Here is a 26489-nt window from a genome sequence, read left to right as displayed (position 1 = left end):
GAGTAGAGTTCCCTGTGCTATACAGTAGGTCGTTGTTGATTACCTGTATTATATATGGTAGTTGTTGTTGTCTAGTCTCTAAGTCATATCTGACTCTTTTATGATCCCATGGACTGTAGCCCACAAGACTCCTCTGTTCATGGAGTTTCCCAGGCAAGAATACTGAAGTGGGTTGTCATTTTCTTCTCCAGAGGATATTCCAAACCCAGGGATTGAATCTGCCTCTCCTGCATTGGCAGGCAGATTTTTTTATACCAGTGAGCCACCAGGGAAGCGCCATATATAGTAGCATGTATATATTAATCCCACCTCCTGATTGATGCTTCCTCTCTCCACATTTCCTCTTCAGATCAGATCAGATCAGATCAGTTGCTCAGTCGTGTCTGACTCTTTGCGACCCCATGAATTGCAGCACACCAGGCCTCCCTGTCCATCACCAACTCCCGGAGTTCACTGAGACTCACATCCATCAAGTCGGTGATGCCATCCAGCCATCTCATCCTCTGTCGTCCCCTTCTCTTCCTGCCCCCAATCCCTCCCAGCATCAGAGTCTTTTCCAATGAGTCAACTCTTCACATGAGGTGGCCAAAGTACTGGAGTTTCAGCTTCAGCATCATTCCTTCCAAAGAAATCCCAGGGCTGATCTCCTTCAGAATGGACTGGTTGGATCTCCTTGCAGTCCAAGGGACTCTCTAGAGTCTTCTCCAACACCACAGTTCAAAAGCATCAATTCTTCGGCGCTCAGCCTTCTTCACAGTCCAACTCTCACATCCATACATGACCACAGGAAAAACCATAGCCTTGACTAGACGAACCTTTGTTGGCAAAGTAATGTCTCTGCTTTTGAATATGCTGTCTAGGTTGGTCATAACTTTCCTTCCAAGGAGTAAGCGTTTTTTAATTTCATGGCTGCAGTCACCATCTGTAGTGATTTTGGAGCCCAAAAAAATAAAGTCTGACACTGTTTCCACTGTTTCCCCATCTATTTCCCATGAAGTGGTGGGACCGGATGCCATGATCTTCATTTTCTGAATGTTGAGCTTTAAGCCAGCTTTTTCACTCTCCACTGTCACTTTCATCAAGAGGCTTTTGAGTTCCTCTTCACTTTCTGCCATAAGGGTGGTGTCATCTGCATATCTGAGGTTATTGATATTTCTCCCGGCAATCTTGATTCTAGTTTGTGTTTCTTCCAGTCCAGCATTTCTCATGATGTACTCTGCATATAAGTTAAATACGCAGGGTGACAATATACAGCCTTGACGATTAACCAAAAATTAGTTTTTCATATCCATAAGTCTCTTTCTTTTTTGTAAATAAGTTCATTTGTATTGTATTTTAACTTAGATTCCACATATGAGTGATATCATATGATATTTGGCTTTCTGTGACTTACTTCTGACTGACTTCATATAGAATGATTATCTCTAGGTTCATCCATGTTGCTGCAAATGACATTGTTTCATCCTTTTTATGGCTGAATAATATTCCATTATATATAAGTACCACATCTTCTTTATCCATTGCTCTGTAGAGGGACATTTAGGTTATTTCCATTTCTTAATAGTGCTACAGTGAACATTAGGATGAATGTATCTTTTTGAATCTGAATATTTTGCACTCATCTCACACGCTAGTAAAGTAATGCTCAAAATTCTCCAAGCCAGGCTTCAGCAATATGTGAACTGTGAACTTCCAGATGTTCAAGCTGGTTTTAGAAAAGGAGAGGAACCAGAGATCAAATTGCCAACATCTGTTGGATCATTGAAAAAGCAGAGAGTTCCAGAAAAACATCTATTTCTGCTTTATTGACTATGCCAAAGCTTTTGGCTGTGTGGACCATAACAAACTGTGGAAACTTCTTAAAGAGCTGGGAATACCAGACCACCTGACCTGCCTCCTGAGAAATCTGTATGCAGGTCAGGAAACAACAGTTAGAACCAGACATGGAACAATAGATTAGTTCCAAATCGGGAAAGGAGTATGTCAAGACTGTGTATTGTCACCCTGCTTATTTAACTTATTTGCAGAGTACATCATGAGAAACGCTGGGCTGGAGGAAGCACAAGCTGGAATCAAGATTGCCGGGAGAAATATCATTAACCTCAGATATGCAGATGACACCACCCTTATGGCAGAAAGCGAAGAAGAACTAAAGAGCTCTTGATGAAAGTGAAGAAGAGAGTGAAAAAGTTGGCTTAAAACTCAACATTTAGAAAACTAAGATCATGGCATCCAGTCCCATCACTTCATGGCAAATAGATAGGAAAACAATGGAAACAGTGACAGACTTTATTTTGGGGGGCTCCAAAATCACTGCAGCCATGAAATTAAAAGACGCTTGCTTTTTGGAAGGGAAGTTATGACCAACCTAGACAGCATATTAAAAAGCAGAGACATCACTTTGCCAACAAAGGTCCTTCTAGTCCAAGCTATGGTTTTTCCAGTAGTCATGTATGGATGTGAGAGTTGGACTATAAAGAAAGCTGAGCACCGAAGAATTGATGCTTTTGAGCTGTAGTGTTGGAGAAGACTCTTGAGAGCCGCTTGGACTGCAAGGAAATCCAACCAGTCAATCCTAAAGGAAATCAGTCCTGAATATTCATTGGAAGGACTGACGTTGAAGCTGGAACTCTAAAACTTTGGCCACCTGATGCAGAGAACTGACTCATTAGAAAAGACCCTGATGCTGGGAAAAATTGAAGGCATGAGAAGGGGGTGACAGGATGGTTGCATGGTATCACCAACTCAATGGACATGAGTTTGAATAAGCTCCAGGAGTTGGTGATGGACAGGGAGGCCTGGTGTGCTGCAGTCCATGCGATTGCAAAGAGTCGGACACGACTGAGCGATTGAACTGACTGGGATAAATCCCACTTGACCAGAATATATAATCCTCTTAATGTATTGTTGGATTTGGTTTGCTAATTTTATATATATATATTTATGTTTATATATTTGACTGTTTTTGCATCTTTAGGATTGTCACTCCTATTGCTTCTAGGGTCTGCCCTCTGGTGGATGAGGTTAGTCCTGAGGCTTGTGAAGGCTTACTGGTGGTATGGACTGATGCCTGTCCACTTGTAGATGGAACTGGTGTTGTCCCTCTGAGGGGCAGGCCTGAGTCAGTGGGTATGTTTAGAGGTGTCTGTGAACTCAGTGTGGCTTTAGCACCCTGCCTTCTGGTGAGCAGGTCTGTGTTCTTGTCCTGCTGTTGCGCCTGAGGTGTTTTAGCACTAGAGCCTTTAGTTTTTTAGGTGGGGCAAGGTCTTGCATCCCTTGATGACAAAATGGTGACCTCTAGGAGAGCTCACACTGAGCAGTATTCTCTGGGGCCTCTGCCCTCAGTGTTCTTGCCTGCACGGTGAGCCACAGCTGACCATCACCTCCCCAGGAGCCTCTTCGAGATTAGTAAGTAGATGTAGCCTTGGCTTCCATGGAGTTATTGCTCTGTATTGTGCTGGGTCCCAGTACATGTGTAACCTTGTGTGCACCCTCCAAAAGTGGAGTCCCTGTTTTCCCCAGCCCTGTGGAGCTTCTGCACTTAAGCCCCACTAGCTTTCACATCCAATTGCTCGTGGGTTCCTCCTCTCAGTGTCAGATCCTCGTGCTGGGGAGCCTGATGTAGGGCTCAGGACTGTCTCTTAGGTGGGAACACCTCTGTGATAGAATCATTTTCTAGTCTGTGTTGCCTACCAGATGTTTATAGGATTTGATCATGTCGTGAAAGAACCCTCTTGTTTTGGCTTCTTTTTTTTCTTTGAATGTAAAATATGTTTTTTGGTGGATTCCAGTGTCTTTTGCTGATGGTTTTTCAGTAGTTAGTTGTGATTTTGGTGTTTTTGTGAGAGGAGGTGAGCTGGAGTCCTTCTATTTGGCCAACTTTTCTAGAATCTAGAGGCTGTTTTTAGTTTGGATGTTTGCAGCCTCTTTCCTCAGTATCTGCTGGCCGTGAAGCTCTTGAAAAGGGATGGGCAGGCATGGTGGTCCTTGTGTGTCCGGGACCGCAGGGACAGTGCTTGGTGCCTGCTCACGCGTCTCATGGTGGCTGCCTGTGTCTGCTCCTCGAGCCCACAGTGGTGGCAGTGACTTGCGCCTGCTCCCAGTGCTCCTGTAGGTAGTGTCCTGTTGACTGGGAGTGCTCACAGGGAAAGAACCTCTTATGGTAGTTGCCCCTCTCCTCATGCACCCCACAGTAATGATGCCTTGCCTCTCTGGTGGCCCAGGCTCCTTCTGAGCACACCCTCAGTTGCCACATTCCAGTGTCTTCGGGTTTCCTCAGCACAGCCAACTCTGGTTCTCTCCATGCACTGGGAGAGGACCCAGTCTCCAACCCCCATCCCCACTAACAGATGAGTCTGTCAGGCTGGGGAGTCCAGGGCAGTGGTGCTGACCTTCTGTGCAGATTACTCCCCATTTTGCCTTCTGCAGACAGTTGTTGTGCTCTCCTCCTAGGCTCCAGAGTTCCCCCTTCATCCAGGCTGATCTCCCTGCATATGAGGAGACTTCCCTGGGTGCTGGAACTATCCCCCTTCACAGCTTCCTCCCTGGCAGGCAGGCTGTCCCAATTCCTTCTTTTTTTCTTTTTCCTCTTGTTGTACCTGGTTATATGGAGGTTTTCTTGCCCTTTTGGAAGTCTGAGGTCTTCCTTCAGTGTTCAGTAGATGTTCTGTGTCAATAGTTCCACTTATAGATGTATTTTTAATATTTTTGTGGGAAAAGATGGGCACCATGTCCTACTCCTTCCCCATCTTGATCCTCTCCCACCCCCAAAATTCTTTTTGAGACATGTTCTTCTCTCTGTATTTGAATTACAGGTACTCGGTATGCATCACACTTTTGTGGGACTGTGCCTTTTATATTTCTAAAAGTCACCTTTTTCTCCCCCAGTAGAGATGACCTGCAAGATAACCACCTCAGTTCTTCCAGGGGTCTTACCATAAGATCTAATAGCCATACCCTTGATTTATTCTTTACTTGGTACCCTGGATTTGGTCTTTTCCCTGAAGCCGTTTCTTAATGGCTTCAGCTTTTATTTGATAAAGTTTTATTTTCTAACCTTGAAATGTCTTCTCAATTTGTAGTCTGTTTAATTCTACCTCTAAAGAGACCACTTCTTTTCATCAAGTTACCACTTTCTCATCTGACCAGATACAACTAGAAACAAGACATTTTGTGCATTTAATATTTTCCCTCAAATTATACTCCCCCAGTCTTTTATTAGCTACCCTATGTTTATTACATAATTTTCTGTCAGGTAATCTTATGCTGCAATTTTACAAAATATTTTGCCATTGCATGAGTCATAATTTCCCCAGTTTTCACTAAAGATTTCCTTGCTATTTTTACAGCTTCTTCTTAAAGTTTCCTCACTACCTGCTTTCTGGTTCCAAATCTACTATTTTATATTTTATTAGTAGATTTTTACTCCTGGAGCACCCACTTACATCTTACCATCTATATAGGTTCACTTTTGCCACAATAATGCCCCTGATTCAGTGGCTTGAAACAAAAGTATTTCTTCTCATACATCTTTGATGAGTTGATAGACGTAGCTTGGCTGCAAACTGGAATTTGAGTCCAGATTAGGTCCTCTTCCTTGGACCAGCAGTACAATCAGGACATATTTTTGTTTTCTTCTTTTTATTTTTAAAAACATGTATTTATTTGGCTGTGCCAGGTCTTAGTGGCAGTCAGGATCTTTGTTCTTCCCGCAGGATCTTTAGTTGTGACATGAAAGTGAGAATAGCATTGAAACATGTATAATATCATGTATGAAACGAGTCGCCAGTCCAGGTTCGATGCACGGTACTGGATGCTTGGGGCTGGTGCACTGGGACGACCCAGAGGGAGGGTAGGGGAGGGAGAAGGGAGGAGGGTTCAGGATGGGGAACGCGGGTATACCTGTGGCGGATTCATTTCGATATTTGGCAAAACTAATACAATATTGTAAAGTTTAAAAATAAAATAAAATTAAAAAAAAAAAAAAAGAAAGTGTTAGTTGCTCAGCCGTGTATAACTCTTTGTGATTCCATGGACTGTAGCCCGCCAGGCTCCTCTGTCCATGGAATTCTGCAGGTAATAATACTGGAGTAGGTTGCCATTCCTTTCTCCAGGGGATCTTTCTGACCCGGGGATCGAGTCTAGGTCTCCCACACTGCAGATGGATTCTTTACCATCTGAGAGTTGCGGCATAAGAACTTTAGTTGTGGCATGTGGGATCTAGTTTCCTGACCAAGGATTGAAGCCAGGTCCCCTGCACTGGGAACACAAGAGTGGTAGCCACTGGACATGACAATGGTAGAAGCATGAGCAAATTCTACTGAACAAGCACATTTCAAATCTCTGTATGCAGTGTAGCTACGAACATCTCAAGGCCAAAATAAATGTTATGACTGAACCCAAAGGTAAAGCTCAGGGAGGTACTCCACCTCTAGTGGAATGAAGAGCAGTCCCATGGCAAAGGATGTAGACACTAGAAGGGGTGAAGAACTAGGGTCAATAATACAGTGTCCCCCAAAATTTAAACAGTAACCAAAAGAAATATGTGAATGCTGTATTAAGATCATATGAAGTCATTTAAAGTATCATTAGTTGTAAATAGTGACATTTCTTGACGAAATACTTAATTTACCTGGAAGCTAAAATAATTCTAAGTAAGTATGTCCCTAATAACACAGCCTCAAACTGTAGAAAACAAAACTTTATGAGACAAAAAGGAGAAATACGGAAACTCATGATCACAGTGAGTGATTTTATCACACCATTCTCAATGACTTTTAGAATAAACAGACAGAAATTAATAGAAGGAAAATGTGAACAACTCACTTAACAGTTGTGACTTGTAAAACTTCAGAATTCATGTTACAACTACATAATACCCATTTTTTAAAAAACTGAAGTATAGTTGATTTACAATGTATTAGTTTCAGGTGTACAGCAAAGTGACTAGATACATTTAGATACGTGTTCTTTTTCAGATTCTTTTCTGTTATAGTTTATTGTAAGATACTTAATATTAGATTCCTATGTTATACACTAGGTCCTTTTTGTTTATTTTATGTATAATAGTATCTGTTAATCCCAAACTTGTAATTTATCCCCTTTGGTAACCATAAGTTTGTTTTCTGTGTCTGTTCCGTTTTGTAAGTAAATTCATTTGTATCTTTTTTTTTGTAGACTCATATGTAAGTGATATCATATGATATTTGTCTTTCTCTGTTTGACTTTTAATACCCATTTTTAAAAAATGCACACAGAATAGTTTAAAAACTGGACTGTAGTTCTATCACTAGAAATTACAGAAAAAGTCAAAATATTGAAAAAGAACAGTATATTCTCAGATCACTATGGACTTAGACTAGAAAAGAGTATCATGCTTAGAAGAAAAAGAGAACATTTTTAGAAGGAAAATTTTGGCTATAGAAGTGTATATTAGAAAATAAGAAAAGCTGAAAACTCAATGATCTAAGCATCCATCTGAAGAGGGTGGAGAAAAAAGAACAAAACCAAAGGAAATTAGAAGAAAAAAAATAATAAACAGACATTCAACAAATCAATAAAGCCAGCAATTGTTCCTTTATATAATAAAATTGATGCTTATTACCAGGCAAGTTTCACCATAAACTCATCATTTAAAAAAAAAAAAGAAAAGAGATAACTAGCTAAAATCAAGCATTACAAAATGAGGAACCTTACTCTACATCCTAATTCAGTATTTGGCAACCTGTAGTAATATTAACAGTATTCTGCTTGTGACATAACTTTTCATTGTTGCATGAATAATCTATACTACTCATGTATATAATTTAGAAAAATGGATAAAATAAAATATAGTCCCACTACTTAGGAAAAAGTATTTTCAATCCTAGATGCATGTTGGAAACACCTAGAATGCATTATTTAAAATATTGACACCTAGGCCCCTTAGAGAATCAGTTAAATCAGAATTTCTAATTGTGACCCTATATCAGTTTATTATTTCAATTCCTCTCTTGGTTTTAATATTTAGTCATATTTGTGAACAACTTGATATAGGAAACGATGACATTTTGATGTTATCCTTCCTGTCATTTTGCTTATATAGACATACACTATGGAGTTTTTTCGGAGAAGGCAATGGCACCCCACTCCAGTACTCTTGCCTGAAAAATCCCATGTACGGAGGAGCCTTGTAGGCTGCAGTCCATGGGGTCGCGAAGAGTCAGACATGACTGAGCGACTTCACTTTCACTTTTCACTTTCATGTGTTGGAGACGGAAATGGCAACCCACTCCAGTGTTCTTGCCTGGAGAATCCCAGGGACAGGGGAGCCTGGTGGGCTGCCGTCTATGGGGTCGCACAGAGTCGAACACAACTGAAGCAACTTAGCAGCAGCAGCAGCATGGAGTTTTTTTAATAACTAGATTCTTATTAAATATGCAACTTTGAAACCTTTTCAAGTTTAAAATCTAAACAGATTTACCAATGTGTCATAAACATCTTTCCAAACTAGTGAATGTACTTCTTCTGCTGCATTTTTAATAGTTATATAGTATTTCATTATAGGGATTTATTATCATTTATGTAACTAATCCACAATTATTGGGCACTTAAATATTCAATAGTATAAACACAGTGCTAAGAAATATCCTTATGAAAGTACATTTCACACATCTATAAAAATCATTTATTCAAATACTTTTGTACCAGTATAATGCAAATAGTTTGTGACAATTGGTAACTAAATTTTCATCTTAGGTGCTCACCTAGATATCATGTTGGTTATTTAGGTTGAAAGAAATACAGTAATATATTTTATCTTACTAACTTTATCATCCCTAACCCAGTGCATGATATACAGGAGACATATAGTACTTGTTGAATAAATGAATAAATTTAATTTTTGGTGCTAACTTGAATTCCTAGAGTATGTGGACCAGTCACATTCAAAAGAAAGGTACCTTGAGAGCATATCCGGTATGAGAAGCCAAACTTGGAATTTGTAACCCAAAATCTTTTACTTTCAAATTAAGAAATGAACTAGTTATTGAGATCTTTGCTCACGTAGCCATGACACTTTAAATATGGCCATTTCAGCATATATGTTTTAAGCTACCATTTGTTGAATGTTTTATATCCATTATCTTATTTAATCTTCCCAACCATCCTATATAGTGAATACTACTGTTATCTTCATTGGAAAGGCGCAGTTCAGAGAGGCAAGGTGAGGTGGCATGCTTAAGGTCACAGAACCAGCAAACTTCAGAATGAGGAATTCATCTCTGGTTTGTCAGGCAGGGAAAAAAAGAAGCACTCTTATTTTTAACCACTGTGAAAAGAGAAAAGTCGCTTAGCCATGTCCTGCTCTTTGCATCCCCATGGACTATACAATCCATAGAATTCTCCAGGCCAGGATACTGAAGCCTCCAGGCCAGAATACCAAATACTGAAGCCATTCCCATCTCCAGGGGATCTTCCCAACCCAGGGATTGAACCCAGGTCTCCCACGTTGCAGGCAGATTCTTTACCAGCTGAGCCACAAGGGAAGCACTTTAACCACTGTACCTCTTAAGAAGTTTGGCTTTGTGATGCATTGAAGTATAATTTTTTATGTTGCAATTAAAAAATAACATCCTTACAATACCAATGCATGATGATGGAGAAATACTTGAAAATTCAGATAAATAAAAAGAATACAAATTATGCCTAAACTAATTATAGTATCTTTTGGGAGAGCAGTGAAGTGAAGTGAATTCTCCAGGCCAGAATACTGGAGTGGGTAGCCTTTCCCTTCTTCAGGGGATTCTCCCAATTCAGGGATCAAACCCAGGTCTCCCACATTGCAGGTGGATTCTTTACCAGCTGAGCCTCAACGGAACCTCAGGAATACTGGAGTGGGTATAGCTTGTCCCTTCTCCAGGGGATCTTCCCGACCCAGAAATTGAACCGGGGTGTCCTGCATTGCAGGTAGTTGCTTTACCAACTGAGCTGTCAGGGAAGCCTAATACTTGGGAGAGCATTACTTTTTTTCAATCTAAAGTATTTCACACTCTGACATCACATTTCCCATCATTCATTTTTGCTTACTATCTATAATCTTAAAATTTGGGTACTTAACATGCACGGAAGCAGCACAAACAGCATGTATATTTTAACTGACCATTGGCTATTTTTCCCCCAAGCATTCATCCATTGATAATTCAATCATAGATTTTTATTAAACTCCTGTTTTGTTCCATGCATTCTGCTACATTTTAAGAATTCATCAGTGATCAAAAACAGACATGGTGCCTGCTCTCATGGAACTCTCAGTGGATATGAAGAGTGTGATATGAATAAAAAATGACATAAATAAATGTAAACCTGTCATTATAATAAACACTATGCAAGAAAAGGATGTGAGTTTGTAAGAGGAGAATGTGACCTAGTCAGAAAAGGCTTTCTTGATGATAAGATAATAAATAAGCTGATATTTGAAGGAAAGGTCTTTAAGGAAGGAGGAGCCTTCCAAGGAAAGGTAATATTTGCAAAGCCCTGAGGGGCCTGGTGGGCTGCAGTCCATGGTGTCGCTGGGAGTTGGACACGACTGAGCAACTTCACTTTATTTTTTCACTTTCATGCATTGGAGAAGGAAATGGCAACCCACTCCAGTGTTCTTGCCTGGAGAATCCCAGGGACGGGGGAGCCTGGTGGGCTGCCGTCTATGGGGTCGCACAGAGTCGGACACGACTAAAGCGACTTAGCAGCAGCAGCAGCAGAGAAAAAGGAAACCTGGAAAATGAGGAATATAGAAAGAAAACTGTTATGGCTAAGAATACAGACAGCAGCTGGAGACTGTTATATGTGACTGGAGAGGAAGGTGTGGAATAAACTATGCAAAGGTCCTGAGGCAGGATCATACCTGGTATACTCGGGGAGCAACAAAGATCCCAGCATGGCTAGGATGGTATAAACAAGGATGGTAGAAAGTGAAATTAGAGCATCAGTAAGGTGCTAGATAATCTTGTAATGCTCCCCAATAGCAGTTTGTGCAGTTATAGGAATGTTCTATATGTGCTGTCCACTGATAGCCACTGTTCACTTGAAATTGAGCACTCAAAACTATAGCCAGTACAATTGAACTCAATGCTTAGTTTAATTTAAATTTTAATAGCCTCTAGCTGCAATGATGTCCAATATAGTGGCTGTTGAACACTGAAAGTGTTGCTAATGTAGCTGGAGAACTTAATTTTAAATTTGAATTAAAATTAAATAGGCTAGTGGCTACCATGTTGTACAGTACAACTGTAGCCTTCTGGCCTTTGACTTTTACTCTAAAATTAATTTAAGTTGCCAAATTTGTCTTTTGTTTTACTTTTAAGTAAAGTAAGAAAATTTTCTTCTTTGATAGGATAAATGCGATGTGAAGGTATGCTTGCATGCATGCTCAGTCACGCCTGACTCTGCAACCCTATGGACTGTAGCCTGCCAGGCTCCTCTGTCCATGGGATTCTCCAGACAAGAATACTGGAGTGGGTTGCAATTTCCTCCTCCAGGGGATCTTCCCGATCCAGGGATTGAACCCTCATCTTAGGTCGCCTGCATTGGCAGCTGAGTTCTTTACCAGTAGTGTATAAGTAAACCTAAATAAATACATCATTTTCCTGACACTCGTATTTAATTGATATCTTGAGATGTACCTCAGAAGATGAAAATGTAATTAGAGCATATCTAACTTTTTCTTTCTGGGCTTAGCTTAACTGTCTTGTCTTCATTAAAGCCATCCCTGACCCCCTGCTGAGGAGGTAGGTCCTACCAGTTAATATTCTCATAGAGCACTGCTCTTTCTCTTCATATCTCTTGCCAGATGTTTATTTATGTAGATATTTGTATAACTATGTAATATCTTTACCACCACCCCTAACCACATATAGAATTATTATCTAAGGCAGAATCTTAGTAAGCCCTTAATGAATATTTGATAATAGAGTAGATGAATAAAGAAATGAATAACTATTTAGCATTCTTTTCTCTAATATTGGAGAAGGAAATGGCAACCCACTTCCCTGCAAAATCCCATGGACAGAGGAGCCTGGTAGGCTACAGTCCATGGGGTTGCAAAGAGGCAGACACAACTGAGCGACTTCACTTTCTTTCTTTCACTTTCTCCAATATACTGATCCATCGGTACTACTAACCCCTACCTCTGAACATGTAGCTTTAGGGGACTCCCTTTAACCATTTATTCATCCCATTTGCTTAAACCTTTGATAAGCATAAGTGTCAATATCATCCTAATCCATTAAGCAGTCTTTATTGAGAGATTTTTTTCCTACCCAGTTAGAAGGAATTTAACCATCTTAAAGTAAGATCCAAAAGAACTTGTAAAAGGTTGCTTGGTGAACTGTGTGGCTCAGAACTGAATTACTCTACAGTAACAACCCACAGTCTGTCCCTCAGCTTTCATGTAACTGGTATGATTCTACTTTATTTCAAATGAATTGCCCACTTTGAGACAGGGAAGTAAGGTGTATGACAAATGGCAGTTACCTCATGACATTTTGTTTAGCTAGCTTTACACAATTCCATCATCTTTAGGCTGCTTAAGCATGTATATGCCCTATGTTGAGTTTGTCTTTGGAATTCAGTCTCACCAAGAACCCTCAGTTCTGGTTCTGTAGCACCTGACACTGACTTTCAGTTACTTTGGTTCGCAGTGGGACTGCTTTCTCTACTACATTTGAGAGTAGGAGGACTGTCAGAACATCTTAGAATAATTTCTGAATTGTACTAAAAAATAGAAGCATATCATTGAGTCATTTCCTCTCATGAAACATACGTGATAGTTAGGCCTGAAGTGAGCATCCAGTGACCTGGGTTTCACTCTTAGCCTGCCTCCAGCTTACTGTATCACCCTCATATACTTAATCACTCTGTGCTTCCACCTAGAACTTGCCAAGAGAATCTCTTTTAATCCCTACCTCTTACAGTAATATTAGAAATAATAAAATGATTCACCTCTCTGAAGCTTACTAAAATCCTTCAGAACAAAGTCTGTACAAAGATTGTTGAATATATATGTATAGCATTACTGCTATTTCAAGCCAGGAAAAACAGTAGCATCTATTCAGGTCACCACCTCAGGAGGCCTCTTAAAAACAGGTTGACTCAGCTATGTGATAGCTTATGATTTTTTATTGATATATGGTTCTCCTTTTCTGCCAAAGAAAAACCTTGAGTCTGGAAGGAAGAATTAAAAATAGGAGCTTCCTGGGAAACTAGTGTCACAACGAACTGTATATCAGTTTGTTCTTTAAGCAGGTATGGCAATTACCTTGGAATAGTAGGCCTTTATATTTTTTCTTAAGTGTTTTTCTTTATGCTTCATCATTCCTGACGAAAGAAACAAAGTAGTTAAGAGAAAAGCTATAAGTTGTTCTGAAAAGACACCAACTTCCTCAGGAAAGTAGTTGTCTCCAGCAATGCTCTGACCACAGGGTTGAGAGCTGCACTGGTCCAGTGAGTAAAGCATGGCCTTTTTGAATCATAACATGCTGTATGTTTTCTATTCCCACTGCTGCTGCCAGGATTTATTATCTCCTGCCCTGGGAAATCATAGCGCGCACGCGTGCACACACACACACCCACCCCACCCCACACCCTCATCCCTGTCCAGTGCACCCAGTGGGGGGGAGGGGACAGAAAAGACAAAGTCATTTATATAATGTGTCTCCCTGCTGAGCCCCTAATGGCCGAAGCTTTTGTTCTGCATTCAGTGGCTGCATGTGATGGGCAGGAAGCCGCAGTCTCCCTTTGTTCCATGGCCTTATTCAGCAATTTAGATCCATCATAAAAATCAAATATGCATGTTGCAATCGCCTTGCCTACAACAGCTTCAATTTTCACCTTTCTTTAATTTGAACTCCACAGGGGAAGAAAGAGAAGGAAGGGAGAAAGGGAGAATGAGGGAAGGAAAAAAATTGCTTTGTGTTTTTGCTCAGTGGACTGTGAAAATAGGCAGTAATGAAAAAATATATTTTAATCTCATGATGCATCCCATTCAAAACAACATATACCAACCAAACCAGGCCAGTAGAATCCCTTCTGAAAATGCCCTCAAACCATACCAGTTGGCTAAAGTTCCAAAACTGGATGTGAAATGATAGGAAAAGAGAAAAGCATGAGAGTATTACAAAAGATTAGAAACAGGAAGACTGAGAAGGCTGGCTTTTGGGCTTGAGAAGTCATCCTGTTCAGGGAGGTGACATCTACACCACTTTTAATTATAGCCAGAAAGACTGTTTTACGTTCATATGACTGTCATGAATTTCTTTTGTAAAAGAAATGATTTGGGGAAAGGGTTCATAGAGGGAGTGAGAGTTTACATTTAAAGATATATTTCCTCTCCAAATAAAAATGAACACATTGACAGAGATGTTTTTGTCCACTTATTGATTTGCACACTGTTTTTAAAAATTTCCCAGAATTTCAAAGGATATGTTCCCTGGGGTTCAAATAAATTTGCATCAGCAGCTTTGATATTGATTATTTAGAAAAATACAGAAAATCTTCACCTATTTCATTATTAAACTTAAGTGGTGACTTTACAGAAGACTTTGTGCCCTAATGTAAACAATATGGCCAATATTTATCTTACTTATTAAAAAAATAAAAGATATGAAGAACTATGCCTCTTTATGCCTGGTTTCACTTACTAATACAGATTTTGAAGGCTTAAGCTAAAGTTGAAGCTGACCAGTTTTGAAGAGTCTTTGCCTGTTCTAATAAATGGAGCTCTTTCAGGGTAATTCCAGGGAGATTTGCTGGAGGCAACATTAGACAGACATTGAACATAATATAGGATGGATGCACACTGAAAGAGTGATCTTGGTGATCATTCAAGGTTGAAAAGCCTTTGATTGTCTTGACTGGAGCTTCTAGAAGATGTACTGAATGAGTCTGGGATCAAAACCAATTTCACAAGTTTGATCCAGTTGTAATATGGAAATCCACCAGATTCTGCCATGACTAATTAGAGATGTGTGAAGAAGGTTTCTCTTTCCCAACATTATTGATTTTCCTTTCAAACCCCCCAGTTTCACAGAGAAAATCTCTGGCATTTAAAAGTGTTCAATTTAGTACAGTTCACTGATGCATGTAATCTTTGCTAACTGCATCCCATTTTCTCTGAACTTGGTTTTTCAGGCCCTCTCATGTTCTGAATGTATTTTAAATTTGCTTTAGGTTTTGAGTGAAATAAAAAATGTGCCCAGGACATGTGAGCACTGAGAATAAATTTAATATTGGTTTTTATTTTAGTTGTAATTTTCCCCTTCCTTCCGTTGGAAATACAGGAAAATTTTCATGCCCATAAAAAAAGTGTAGTTTTAAAACATAGATTCTGCACAATTTAAGCTTACATATGAGTCAAGGGATTTATGTCTTGAATCTTATCTGTTCTGGAAAAAGTGAGAAAATTAAGATGGCTAATAGTACTTGGAAATTTTTAACATTGGAGGAAATCTGTGATTGAATAGTATAACTCAGGCAAAAGCTATGGCTATGGCCATAACTATGGCCTTAACTCCTCTCTCCCCACCCCATCTTTTAACACTGCCCCACATCTCTTAGAATATTGTGAACAGATAGACTGGAAGGAAAGTTATGACCAACCTAGACAACATATTCAAAAGCAAAGACATCACTTTGACAAAGGTCCTTCTAGTCAAGGCTATGGTTTTTCCAGTGGTCATGTATGGATGTGAGAGTTGGACTATAAAGAAAGCTGAACACCAAAGAATTGATGGTTTTGAACTGTGGTGTTGGAGAAGACTATTGAGAGTCCCTTGGACTGCAAGGAGATCCAACCAGTCCATCCTAAATGAAATCAGTCCTGGGTATTCATTGGAAGGACTGATGTTGAAGCTGAAACTCCAATACTTTGGCTACCTGATGCGAAGAGCTGACTCATTTGAAAAGACCCTGATGCTGGGAAAGATTGAGGGCAGGAGGAGAAGGGGATGACAGAGGATGAGATGGCTGGATGGCATCACTGACTCAGTGGACATGGGTTTGGGTGGACTCCGGGAGTTGGTGATGGACAGGCAGGCCTGGCGTGCTACGGTTCATGGGGTCACAAAGAGTCAGACACAACTGAACGACTGAACTGAACTTATACCCTGTAACTTCTCATTAAAGTCCGGTCCATATGCCATTTTGTGTTTTCAACTTCTCTCATATGAGGAAAGATGCTTAGACAGATGTATCAAATGATAAACACTGCATATTGGAGAGTGAAGCCTTTTCTCTTTGAATTTAAGATTATTTAATGTGTAAGGTTTATCTTTAATTGAACATTTTCCTCTCCTCTTTCATATGGGAACTTTTTAACTTTTGGTCCTTCGTTTGTTCTTCTTAAATAAATTGTGGAAGCCATAGAGGTAAAAATTGTTTGACTATTTTCTTGACCAGTCTTCCTTTTCAGGCCACCTGGTTTACATTTCAGGTCATTCCAGCTGCTAACATTATTCTTGCCTATGCTTTAAACATAAATGTTAGATATCTTTTCCCTTTAAGATCTTAGAGTCCTCACAGTGCCTCTTTCCCCTCCGTGTTAAATACATGTTGAACTAATGACAAGTCTCAACATAAACAGTCTGTATATATAGATTCTGTCTCTATATATACAGTTTTATAGAAATTTAGGGTATAACCTCTAGAATTATACTTCTCTGTTCAAATTCTGTTTCCATCCTTGACCAGCTCTATGACCTTGGGAAAGTTAAACCTTTGTATTTTCGTTTGTAAAATGAGTATATGAGAATAATAGCGTCTGATTCATAGGATGGTGAGAGTTAAATGAGATTCTGTGAAATGTTGTTTCAGGTTGGGTTCCTAGGGAAACAAACTCTCAGGTCAAAGTTAACATTCAGGATGTTTCTTATTTATTAGGGATTACTCTTTGGATTAACACCTGTAGGAAATGAGCTGCACTGCATCCCAGCGAAGACCTCAGCCAACCCCACAGGTAAGTTTTTTCAATGAGACCTGGTAGTTGAGGGCTGTCTTCTTTTGGAACTCCCATCAACTAGTCCAATAAGTCCTTCATTCCTGAGGGGGATCTAGGTCACATGTTACAGTGTCTTCCAGAAGTTATTTAGTGAGTGTTCAACAAGTATTAGTTATATGGCAGTACCAGCATATATTTACAGGTGAGACCATTCTCATTTTTCATGACCCCAGTCAGTTGCTCCCATTATATATTTTGATTACAAGGGGCAATATAGTGTTGTGGTAAGAGCATAGCTCTGAAACAGGACCTCCTGTGTTTGAGTTGCATTTCCCCAACTCTTTTAATAGTGCCTACTAGCATGTGATATACTCTATTGTGCTTATTGTTGTTAGTATTTTCTTTTTTCTCAAGTTAAACATGTAGTCAGAAAGTACTTTGGAATCAGAGAATTCTTAGTTTAAAACCCAGCTCTTTGACTTACCAACTCTTTTGATCATGGGCGAGTTATTTAATGTGATACTCAATTTTTACGTGTGTAAAATAGGAATAATGATGTCCTTAAAAGAATGCACTAAGAATATAAAGGTGTTACAAGCCTCTGTTTCAGTTCCTTATCTGAAATACGGAAATATCTTATACTTGCGATGTTGTAAAGACTGTACATTACGTGAGTTCATATATGAAAAGCACATAGAATGATGCTTGACATGAGGTACACATTCAGTTAAGTGTTAGCTATACGACAACTGCATAAAGCCCTCTACATAGTGCCTTGCAAATAATGAGCACTCAGATACTATTTTTGGAGTCCGTCAAGGATGTTTAATTCTTTCCATGTAGCCTTTATTTCCTATTTTATCTGGCCTGCTGTTCCTTTGTTTTTGATTTGTTATATATATATAATATATTATTATATATATTATAATACTATATTATTATATAGTATTATATATTATATAATAATATATATTATTATATTATATATTATAATAATATAAATAATATGTATAATATATTATATATATAAACCTTTGTTTTGATTATTCCTTTCCTCTTCCCTCACTTCCTTAGAGTTCTAGGATGTTACATGTAGATCAACATTAAATCATATTTTTGTAACACAAAAAAAGTTACTTTTTTTGTTCTTGAGATAAAAAAACTGATCAGGGATTAAACATTATCTTCAGGTACAGGAAGGCTCTTGTTATGGAGATGATGGTTGCCAGTTCTTGTCCATCTTCAGGACAGAAGAGAAATAGACTTAAATGTAGCATAAGTACTGTATGAATGACAAAAAAGAATGATAGAAAAAAAAGAATGATAGAATCTCCAACCCTAAGAGAGACTAAACATGAAGAATGTTCTTAATTTACCTACAATGGCTGTGTATATGTGTTCCCAGCCAAAGGAAGGAGATTAAGTTTTTCCTATGCATAATGAAAATGTTATTTATTTTTAACATTTAAAATTTTTATTTTATATTGTTGTATAGTTGTTTTACAATGTTGTGTTAGTTTCAGGGGTACAGCCAAGTGATTCAGTTGCACATTCATATATATATATATAGTTTTAGATTTTTTCCAAAATAGGTTTTTATAGACTATTGAGTAGAGTTCCATGTGCAATACAGTAGGTCCATATTGATTATTTTATATATAGTAGTGTATTAATCCAAAACTCCTAATTTATCTTTCCCCCTTCGACCCTTCCCCTTTGGCAACCTTAAGTTGTTTGTTTTTCAGTCTGTTTTTAAAATAAATTCATTTGTATCATTTTTTAAGATTCCACATAGAAGTGGTATCATGATATTTCTCTTTCTCTGCCTGACTTCACTTAGTATGATAATTTCTAGGTCCATGCATTTTGCTGCAAATGACAATTTTTCATTCTTTTTTATGTATTTATTTACCATATCTTCTTTATTCATTCCTCTGTGGATGGACATTTAGATTGCTTTGTTGTCTTGGCTATTGTAAACAGTGCGTCAAGAACATTGGGGTACATATATGCTTTCGAACCATGTTTTTTCCCAGATACATGCCCAGGAGTGGGATTGCTGGGTCATATAGTTGCTATTTTTAGTTTTTTTAGGGAACCTCCTTACTGTTGCCCACAGTGGCTGTACCAGTTTACATTCCTACCGACAGTATAGGAAGGTTCCTTTTACTCCATACCCTCTCCAGCATTTATTATTTGTAGACTTCTTGATGATAACCATTCTGACTGGTGTGAGATGACATATCATTGTTTTGATTTGCGTTTCTCTAACAATTAATGATGGTGAGCATCTTTTCATGTGCCTCTTGGCCATCAGTGTGTCTTCTTTAGAGAAATATCTGTTTAGCTCTTCTGCCCATTTTTTGACTGAGTTCTTTGTTTTTTTTTTTTTAATATTGAGCTATATTAGCTATTTGTAAACTTTGGAGATTATCATTTGCAAATATTTTCTCCCATTTTTTCTGTTGTCTTTTCATTTTCTTTATTGGTTTCCATTGTTGTGCAGAAGCTTTTAAGTTTAATTAGGTCCCATTTGTTTATTTTCATTCTCTAGGAGGTGGATAAAAAAGATGTCACTGTGATTTGTGTCAAAGAATGTTTTGCCTATGTTTTCCTCAAAGAGTTTTATAATATCTCGTCTTATGTTTAGGTCTTTAATCCATTTTTAGTTGATCTTTGTGTATGGTGTTAGAGAATATTCTAATTTCATTCATTAACATGTAGTTGTCCAATTTTCCCAGCACTGCTTGCTGATGAGACTGTCTTTTCTTCCATTGTATACTCTTGCCTCCTTTGTTATAGGTAAATTGACCATAGGTGTGTGGGTTTATTTTTGGGCTTTCTATCCTGTTCTGTTGATCTGTATTTCTGTTATTGTTCCAGTACCATACTTTTTAAAATGACTGTAGCTTTGTAGTATAGTTTCAAATCAGGCATCCTGATTCTTCTAACTTTGTTTTTCTTTCTCAGGATTGCTTTGGCTATTTGGGGTCTTTTGTGTTTGCATACAAATTGTGAATTTTTTTTTGTCTAATTCTGTGAAAAATACCATTGGTAATTTGATAGGGATTCCAGTCAATCTGTAGATTGCTTTTGACAGTATTGATTCTTCCAATTTAATAACATGTTGTATTTTTCTATTTGTCTATATCATCTTTGATTTCTTTCCATCAGTACCTTATGCTTTTCAGTATAGGTCTTTTATCTCTTTAGCTAGATTTGTTCCTAGGTATTTTGTTTTATTTTGATGTCGTGGTAAATGAGAATGTTTCCTTATTTGAGTATTGCTACCCAGCTTTCCTTTGATTTCCATTTTCATGAAATACCTTCCCCCTCACTTTCAGTCTGTATGTGTTCCTTGATTTGAAGTGGGTCTCTTGTTAACAGCATATATACTGGTTTTGTTTTTGTATCCACTTAGCCATTCTGTGTCTTTTGGTTGGAGTATTTAATTCATTTTCATCAAAGCTACTTATTGATATGTGTGTTCTTATTGTTATTTTGGGATTTGTTTTTGCAGGTCTTTTTTCTTGCATTGGTCTTTTGTTCTCTTGTGACTTGAGGACTATCTTGAGTGTTAGATTTAGATTTTGTGTGTGTGTGTGTATATCTGTTGGTTTTTGGTTTGCAGCTACCATGAGGTTTTGATACAGTAGTCTATAATCATACAAAATTGTGTTAGGTTCCTGGTCTCTTACTTTCAAATGTGTTTCCAATAACCTGCATTTATATTCTTGAAATATGTGTGTGGATGATTTCCAACCTTTCCTGTATGTTTACCTTTACCAGTGAGCTTCCCCATTTGTAATTTTCTTGTTTCTAGTTGTGGCCTTATCTTTTCCACCTAGAGAAGTTCCTTTAGCATTTGTTGTAAAGCTGGGTTGGTTTTGCAGAATTCTCTTTTAGCTTTTGTTTGTCTGTAAAGCTTTTGATTTTTCTGTGAATGAGAGCCTTGCTGTGTATTCTTGGTTGCATGCTTTTCTCTTTCATCACTTTAAATGTTTCATGCCATTCCTTTCTGGCTTGCACAGTTTCTACTGAAAAATCAGTTGATAACTTTAGGGGATTCCCCTAGATGTTATTTTTTTGCCTTGACTTGTTGATTTTAACATTTTCTCTTTGTCTTCAATTTTTGTTAATTTGATTAATGTCTGTCTTGGCATAATCCTCCTTGTGTTTATCTTGTATGGGACTATCTGTACTTTCTGGACTTGAGTGAGTGTTTCCTTTCCCATGTTAAAGATGTTTTCAGTTATTATCTCTTCATATACTTTCTCAGGCCCTTTCTCTTTCTCTTCTCCTTCTGGGACCTCTATAATGTGAATGTTGATGTGTTTAATGTCCCAGAGATCTCTTAGACTGTTCTCATTTCTTTGCATTCTTTTCTCTTTTTGTTCTGTGGCAGTGATTTCCACCAGTCTGTCTTCCAGTTCACTTATCCCTTCCTCTGCCTCAGTTATTCTGCTGTTGATTCCTTCTGGTATATTTTTTAAGTCATTGTATTGTTTATCTGTTTGTTCTTTAAATTTTCTACCTGTTTGTTAAACATTTCTTAAATCTTCTCATTCTGTGCCTCCATTCTTTTTCTGAGATCTTGTATCATCTTTATTATACTTATTCTGAATTCTTTTTCAGGCATATTGCCCATCTATACTTTACTTAGTTGTTCTGGGGTTTTATCTTTCTTTTTTTCAACCATATTTGTCTCCCATCTCATTTTGTCTAGCTTTCTGTGTCTGTGGGCTCTTTTCCATAGGCTGCAGGATTGTAGTTCTTACTTATGGTGTCTGTCCCCTAGTGAGTGAGGTTGATTCTGAGGCTTGTTCAGGCTTCCTGATATGAGGGACTGATCTCTGTCCACTGATGGTGGAGCTGGATCTTGTCCCTCTAGTGGCTGGGTCATGTCAAATGGTGCATCTACAGGTGACTGTGGGCTTAGAAGGACTTTAGGCAGCCTGTCTGTTGACAGGTGGGGCTGTGTTCCTGCCCTTCTGGTTGTTTGGCCTGAGGCTTTTCAGCACTAGAGCCTGCAGGCTGTTGGATGGAGCCAGATCTTAGTGCCAAAATGACAGCCTTCAAGAGAGCTCACACCAATGAATATTCCCAAGGGGCCTCCACCACCAGTGTCCTTGACCCTGTACTGGGCCATAGCCAACCTCCACCAACCCCAGGATGCCATCCAAATCCTGTAGATAGGTCTGGCTCAGGCTCCTGTGGAGTCACTGCTTTGCCCTGGGTCAGAGAAGAATCTGTTTTTTCCAGACCTGTAGAGTTCTTGTACTCGAGCCCCACTGGCCTTCAAAGCCAAATGCTCCAGGGGCTCCTCCTCTTGATCCCAGACCGCCAGGCTGGGTGGTCTGACATGAGTTTAAGAACTCTCACTCTTGTGGGAGAACCTCTGTGGCATAATTATTTTCCAGTTTGTGGGTCACCCAACTGACAGGATTTGATTATATTGCAAAAGCACCCCTCCTATCTTGCTGTGGCTCCTTCTTTGTCTTTAGATGTAGAGTATCTTTTTTGGTAGGTTCCAGGTTTTTTTGGTGATGATTGTTCATCAGTTGTGATTTTGGTGTTTTCGTGAGAGAAGGTGAGCTCAAGTCCTTCTATTCTGCCGTCATATCTACAGTCCCTCAAGAAGATTCTAATGAGTCCTCTTCTAACTTCACAATCCTGTGATTCTTTTTTTCCTAAATATTTTAACTATAGGATGGGGTGGGAGGTAGGAGGGGGGTTCAGGATGGGGGACACATGTACACCCATGGCTGATTCATTTGAATGTATGGCAAAAACCACTACAATACTGTAAAATAATTAGCCCCCAATTAAAATAAATAAATAAAATTTTAAAAAAAGATCAAGGTGTGTACCTTGCTTGAGCTATAGTCTTCTGTTTTCATGTTGTCGTTCCTGGTTTTATAATAACTGATGCCTCTTATAAACACATCAGAAAGGATCTTGGTTTGGCACGGCCATCTACTATTTCTAACAACTTATAAACCTTTCCTCTTTACAAAAGTGTATCAGTTCAGTCAGTTGAGTTGCTCAGTTGTGTCCAACTCTTTGCAACCCCATGGATTGCAGCACTCCAGGCTTCCCTGTCCATCACCAACTCCTGGAGCTTGCTATAGTAGTAAATAATAAGGTAGCCATAACTTTCATTTGCATTCCAGCAAAAATAGCCTGAATAAATTCACCTTATTCCCACACAGGTTTTTAAAAATTACTACATTTTAGAGTTAAACAGTGCCAAGTGTTAAGATTTTGCATTAAATTGTTGTTTTGAAAGAATTTGATAGTATAATTATGGCCTTTATAGTCAATCATATAGAAAATCATCTTAATTAAACAAAAACTGAAAGAAAAGAAACATTTTGATTTTTATTTCATAGGAATAAGAGGAAGAGTAGCTCAAAATAGATGCAAGATGCAGGCATCTGTAGAAATAAAAAAAAGAAAAATTCTCAAAAACTTAGACTTGTCTTTTGCCTATGGTGAATGTATTTATTTTCATGATTTCACCCATCAGTGCCGGAGAAGGCAATGGCAACCCACTCTAGTACTCTTGCCTGGAAAATCCCATGGTGGGCTGCAGTCCATGGGGTTGCTAGGAGTCGGACAGGACTGAGCGACTTCACTTTCACTTTTCACTTTCATGCATTGGAGAAGGAAATGGCAACCCACTCCAGTGTTCTTGCCTGGAGAATCCCAGGGACAGGGGAGCCTGGTGGCTGCCGTCTCTGGGGTCGCACAGAGTCGGACATGACTGAAGCGACTTAGCAGCAGCAGCAGCAGCACCCATCAGTAGTTCATTTATTTCAATTGTAGCAATTGCCTGCCAGTCTTCTCTGTTAGTAACTGACACTGAAGGGGGCCAGTGAAAGTGAGAAATGGTTCTGCTCCTGCAAGTTATAATTTAGCAATGTATGTACAAATAGTACAAAATACAGTGTTGCACTATTTGTAGAAGCATCTCAGTGAGCTTCCTGGAAAAGATGATATTTCAGATGGAACTTGATGGATGTGGATAGCCAGCGCAGAGAGAATTGTAACCAGTACCCCAAAGCAGAAAAGCATTTGGTTTAGTCAGAGAAGGATGAGTCATAGTTAAGCTAGGAAAAGAAACAAGCAGGTAGAATCCTGGAGCCAGAATCCCTGGGTAAAACTCTCAGTACTGAAGCCTATTATCTGTGTTCTTTGACAAGTGACTTGAACTCTGTAAAATGGGGATAATACTTTATCTGTAAAATGGGGATAATATTTTTACCTTCCTTACAATGAAGAATAAGTATAACTACCTAGAATAGTGCTGGGCACATAGTGTGTACTTTGTAAGTGTTAGAAGGTGAGAGAGTGGAGAATCTTCCCTGGAAGCCACTGAGCATTTGTGACCAAGAGGGTAAAAGACAAAAGAGTTATGCTTTGAGAAGATGATCTTGGTGGTAGTGTGCATAATTGATCATCAGAAAGACATTACTTAAAAGACAGAGGTCTGGGAAGGGGAAATGAGGATTTGGGCTGGGGCATTGACTGCAGGAATGAAAAAGAAAAGATGGATGCAAGAGATGATATAAGGTCCCCATGACACATGTACTAACTTTTACAACTCTTGATAGTATCTTTGTTTTTGAAACAGGAGTCATTTGGAAATAGGTCTAGTAACCAAGGTGGGAGGTTTTTGGTTCTATAAAGAAAAAGATGAATTTTTAAAGTAATTAGATGGATTTTGTCTGTCTTCCTAAAATGATACTAAAGCCCATTTCAAAAGAACTTTGCTAGAAAACAAAAAATGTGCAGTACACTTATCAGTGGAATAGACATATAATTTTCCCCACAGTAAGGGAAAATCCTCACTTAGTTGTATGAATGTTAGTGTCCTTAATCAGTAATATTGCATATACTAACTTTTTAGTGAAAACATTTAATAAAGTTTAAATTCTATGAGGCCACCATCACCGTGATACCAAAACCAAAGACAATGCACAAAAAAGAAAACTACAAGCCACTATCACTGATGAACATAAATGCAAAATTCCTCAATAAAATTTTAGAAAACAGAATTCAGCAACACATCAAAAAGCTCATACACCATGATCAAGTTGGGTTTATTCCAGGGGTGCAAGGATTCTTCAATATATGGAAATCAATTAATGTGATACACCATATTAATAAATTGAAAGATAAAAACCATATGATCATCTCAGTAAATGCAGAAAAAGCCTTTGACAAAATTCAGCACCTATTTATGATTAAAACTCTTCAAAAAATGGGCATAGAAGGAACCTACCTCAACATAGTAAAGGCCATATATGCTAAGCCTAAAGCAAACATTCTCAATGGTGAAAAACTGAAAGCATTCCCTCTAAGATCAGGAACAAGACAAGGCTGTCCACTCTCACCAATATTATTCAACATAGTTCTGGAAGTCCTACAGCAGTCGAGAAGAAAAGAGAAATAAAAGGAATCCAGATCAGAAAAGAAGTAAAGCTGTCACTGTTTCCAGATGACATGATACTGTACGTAGAAAACCCAAAAGATAGTATCAGAAAATTACTAGAGCTAATCAGTGAATTTAGCAGTTGTAGGATACAAAATCAATACACAGAAATCACTTGTACTTCTATATACTAACAATGAAAAATCAGAAAGCAATTAAGGAATCAATCCCATTCACCATTGCAACAAAAAGAATTAGGTATCTAGGAATAAACTTACCTAAGAAGACGAACTGTACACAGAAAAATCTAGGAATAAACTTAACTAAGAAGATAAGATGACATAAACAGATAGAGAGATGTTCCATGTTCCTGGGTAAGAAGAATCAATATTGTGAAAATGACTATACTACCAAATGATCTACAGATTCAATGTGATCCCTATCAATTTACCAATGAAATTTTTCGCAGAACTAGAACAAAAAATTTCACAATTCATATGGAAACACAAAAGACCTAGAATAGTCAAGGCAGTCTTGAGAAAGAAGAATGGAACTGGGGGAATCAAACTTCCTGACTTCAGATTATACTACAAAGCTACAGTTATCAAGAGAGTATGGTACTGGCACAAAAACAGAAATACAGACCAATAGAACAAGATAGAAAGCCCAGAAATAAACCCATGTACCTATGGATACCTTATTTTTGACAAAGGAGCCAAGAATATACAATGGGACAAAGAAATCCTCTTCAATAAATGGTGCTGGGAAAAGTGGACCACTACATGTAAAAGAATGAAATTAGAACACTTCCTAATGCCACACACAAAGATCAACTCAAAATGAATTAAAGACCTAAATGTTAAGACCAGAAACTATAAAACTCTTAGAGGAAAACATAGGCAGAACACTCGATGACATAAATCAAAGCAAGATCCTCTATGACCTACCTCTTGTTGCTCCTGCTGCTAAGTCACTTCAGTCGTGTCCAACTCTGTGTGACCCCAGAGACAGCAGCCCACCAGGCTCTTCTGTCCCTGGAGTAATGGAAATAAAAACAAAAGTAAACAAGTGGGACCTGATTAAACT

The 26489-nt window shown here is 38.5% G+C and overlaps 1 long non-coding RNA gene across 1 annotated transcript in view; it reads left to right on the top strand.

The window, feature by feature from the left end:
* Positions 1 to 26489, top strand: part of LOC139177092 (uncharacterized) — a 167220-nt gene that overhangs the window by 51255 nt on the left and 89476 nt on the right. The window contains exon 2 of the long non-coding RNA XR_011561515.1: positions 16909 to 16984. This is a non-coding gene — a long non-coding RNA (uncharacterized lncRNA). The remainder of the gene's footprint in view (positions 1 to 16908; positions 16985 to 26489) is intronic.

This window comes from Bos indicus, chromosome 18 (genome assembly GCF_029378745.1).
Source record: "Bos indicus isolate NIAB-ARS_2022 breed Sahiwal x Tharparkar chromosome 18, NIAB-ARS_B.indTharparkar_mat_pri_1.0, whole genome shotgun sequence".
Taxonomy (NCBI): Eukaryota; Metazoa; Chordata; class Mammalia; order Artiodactyla; family Bovidae; genus Bos; species Bos indicus.
The sequence above is the reverse complement of the archived record's forward strand: the minus strand, read 5'-3'. Positions and strand labels throughout refer to the sequence as shown.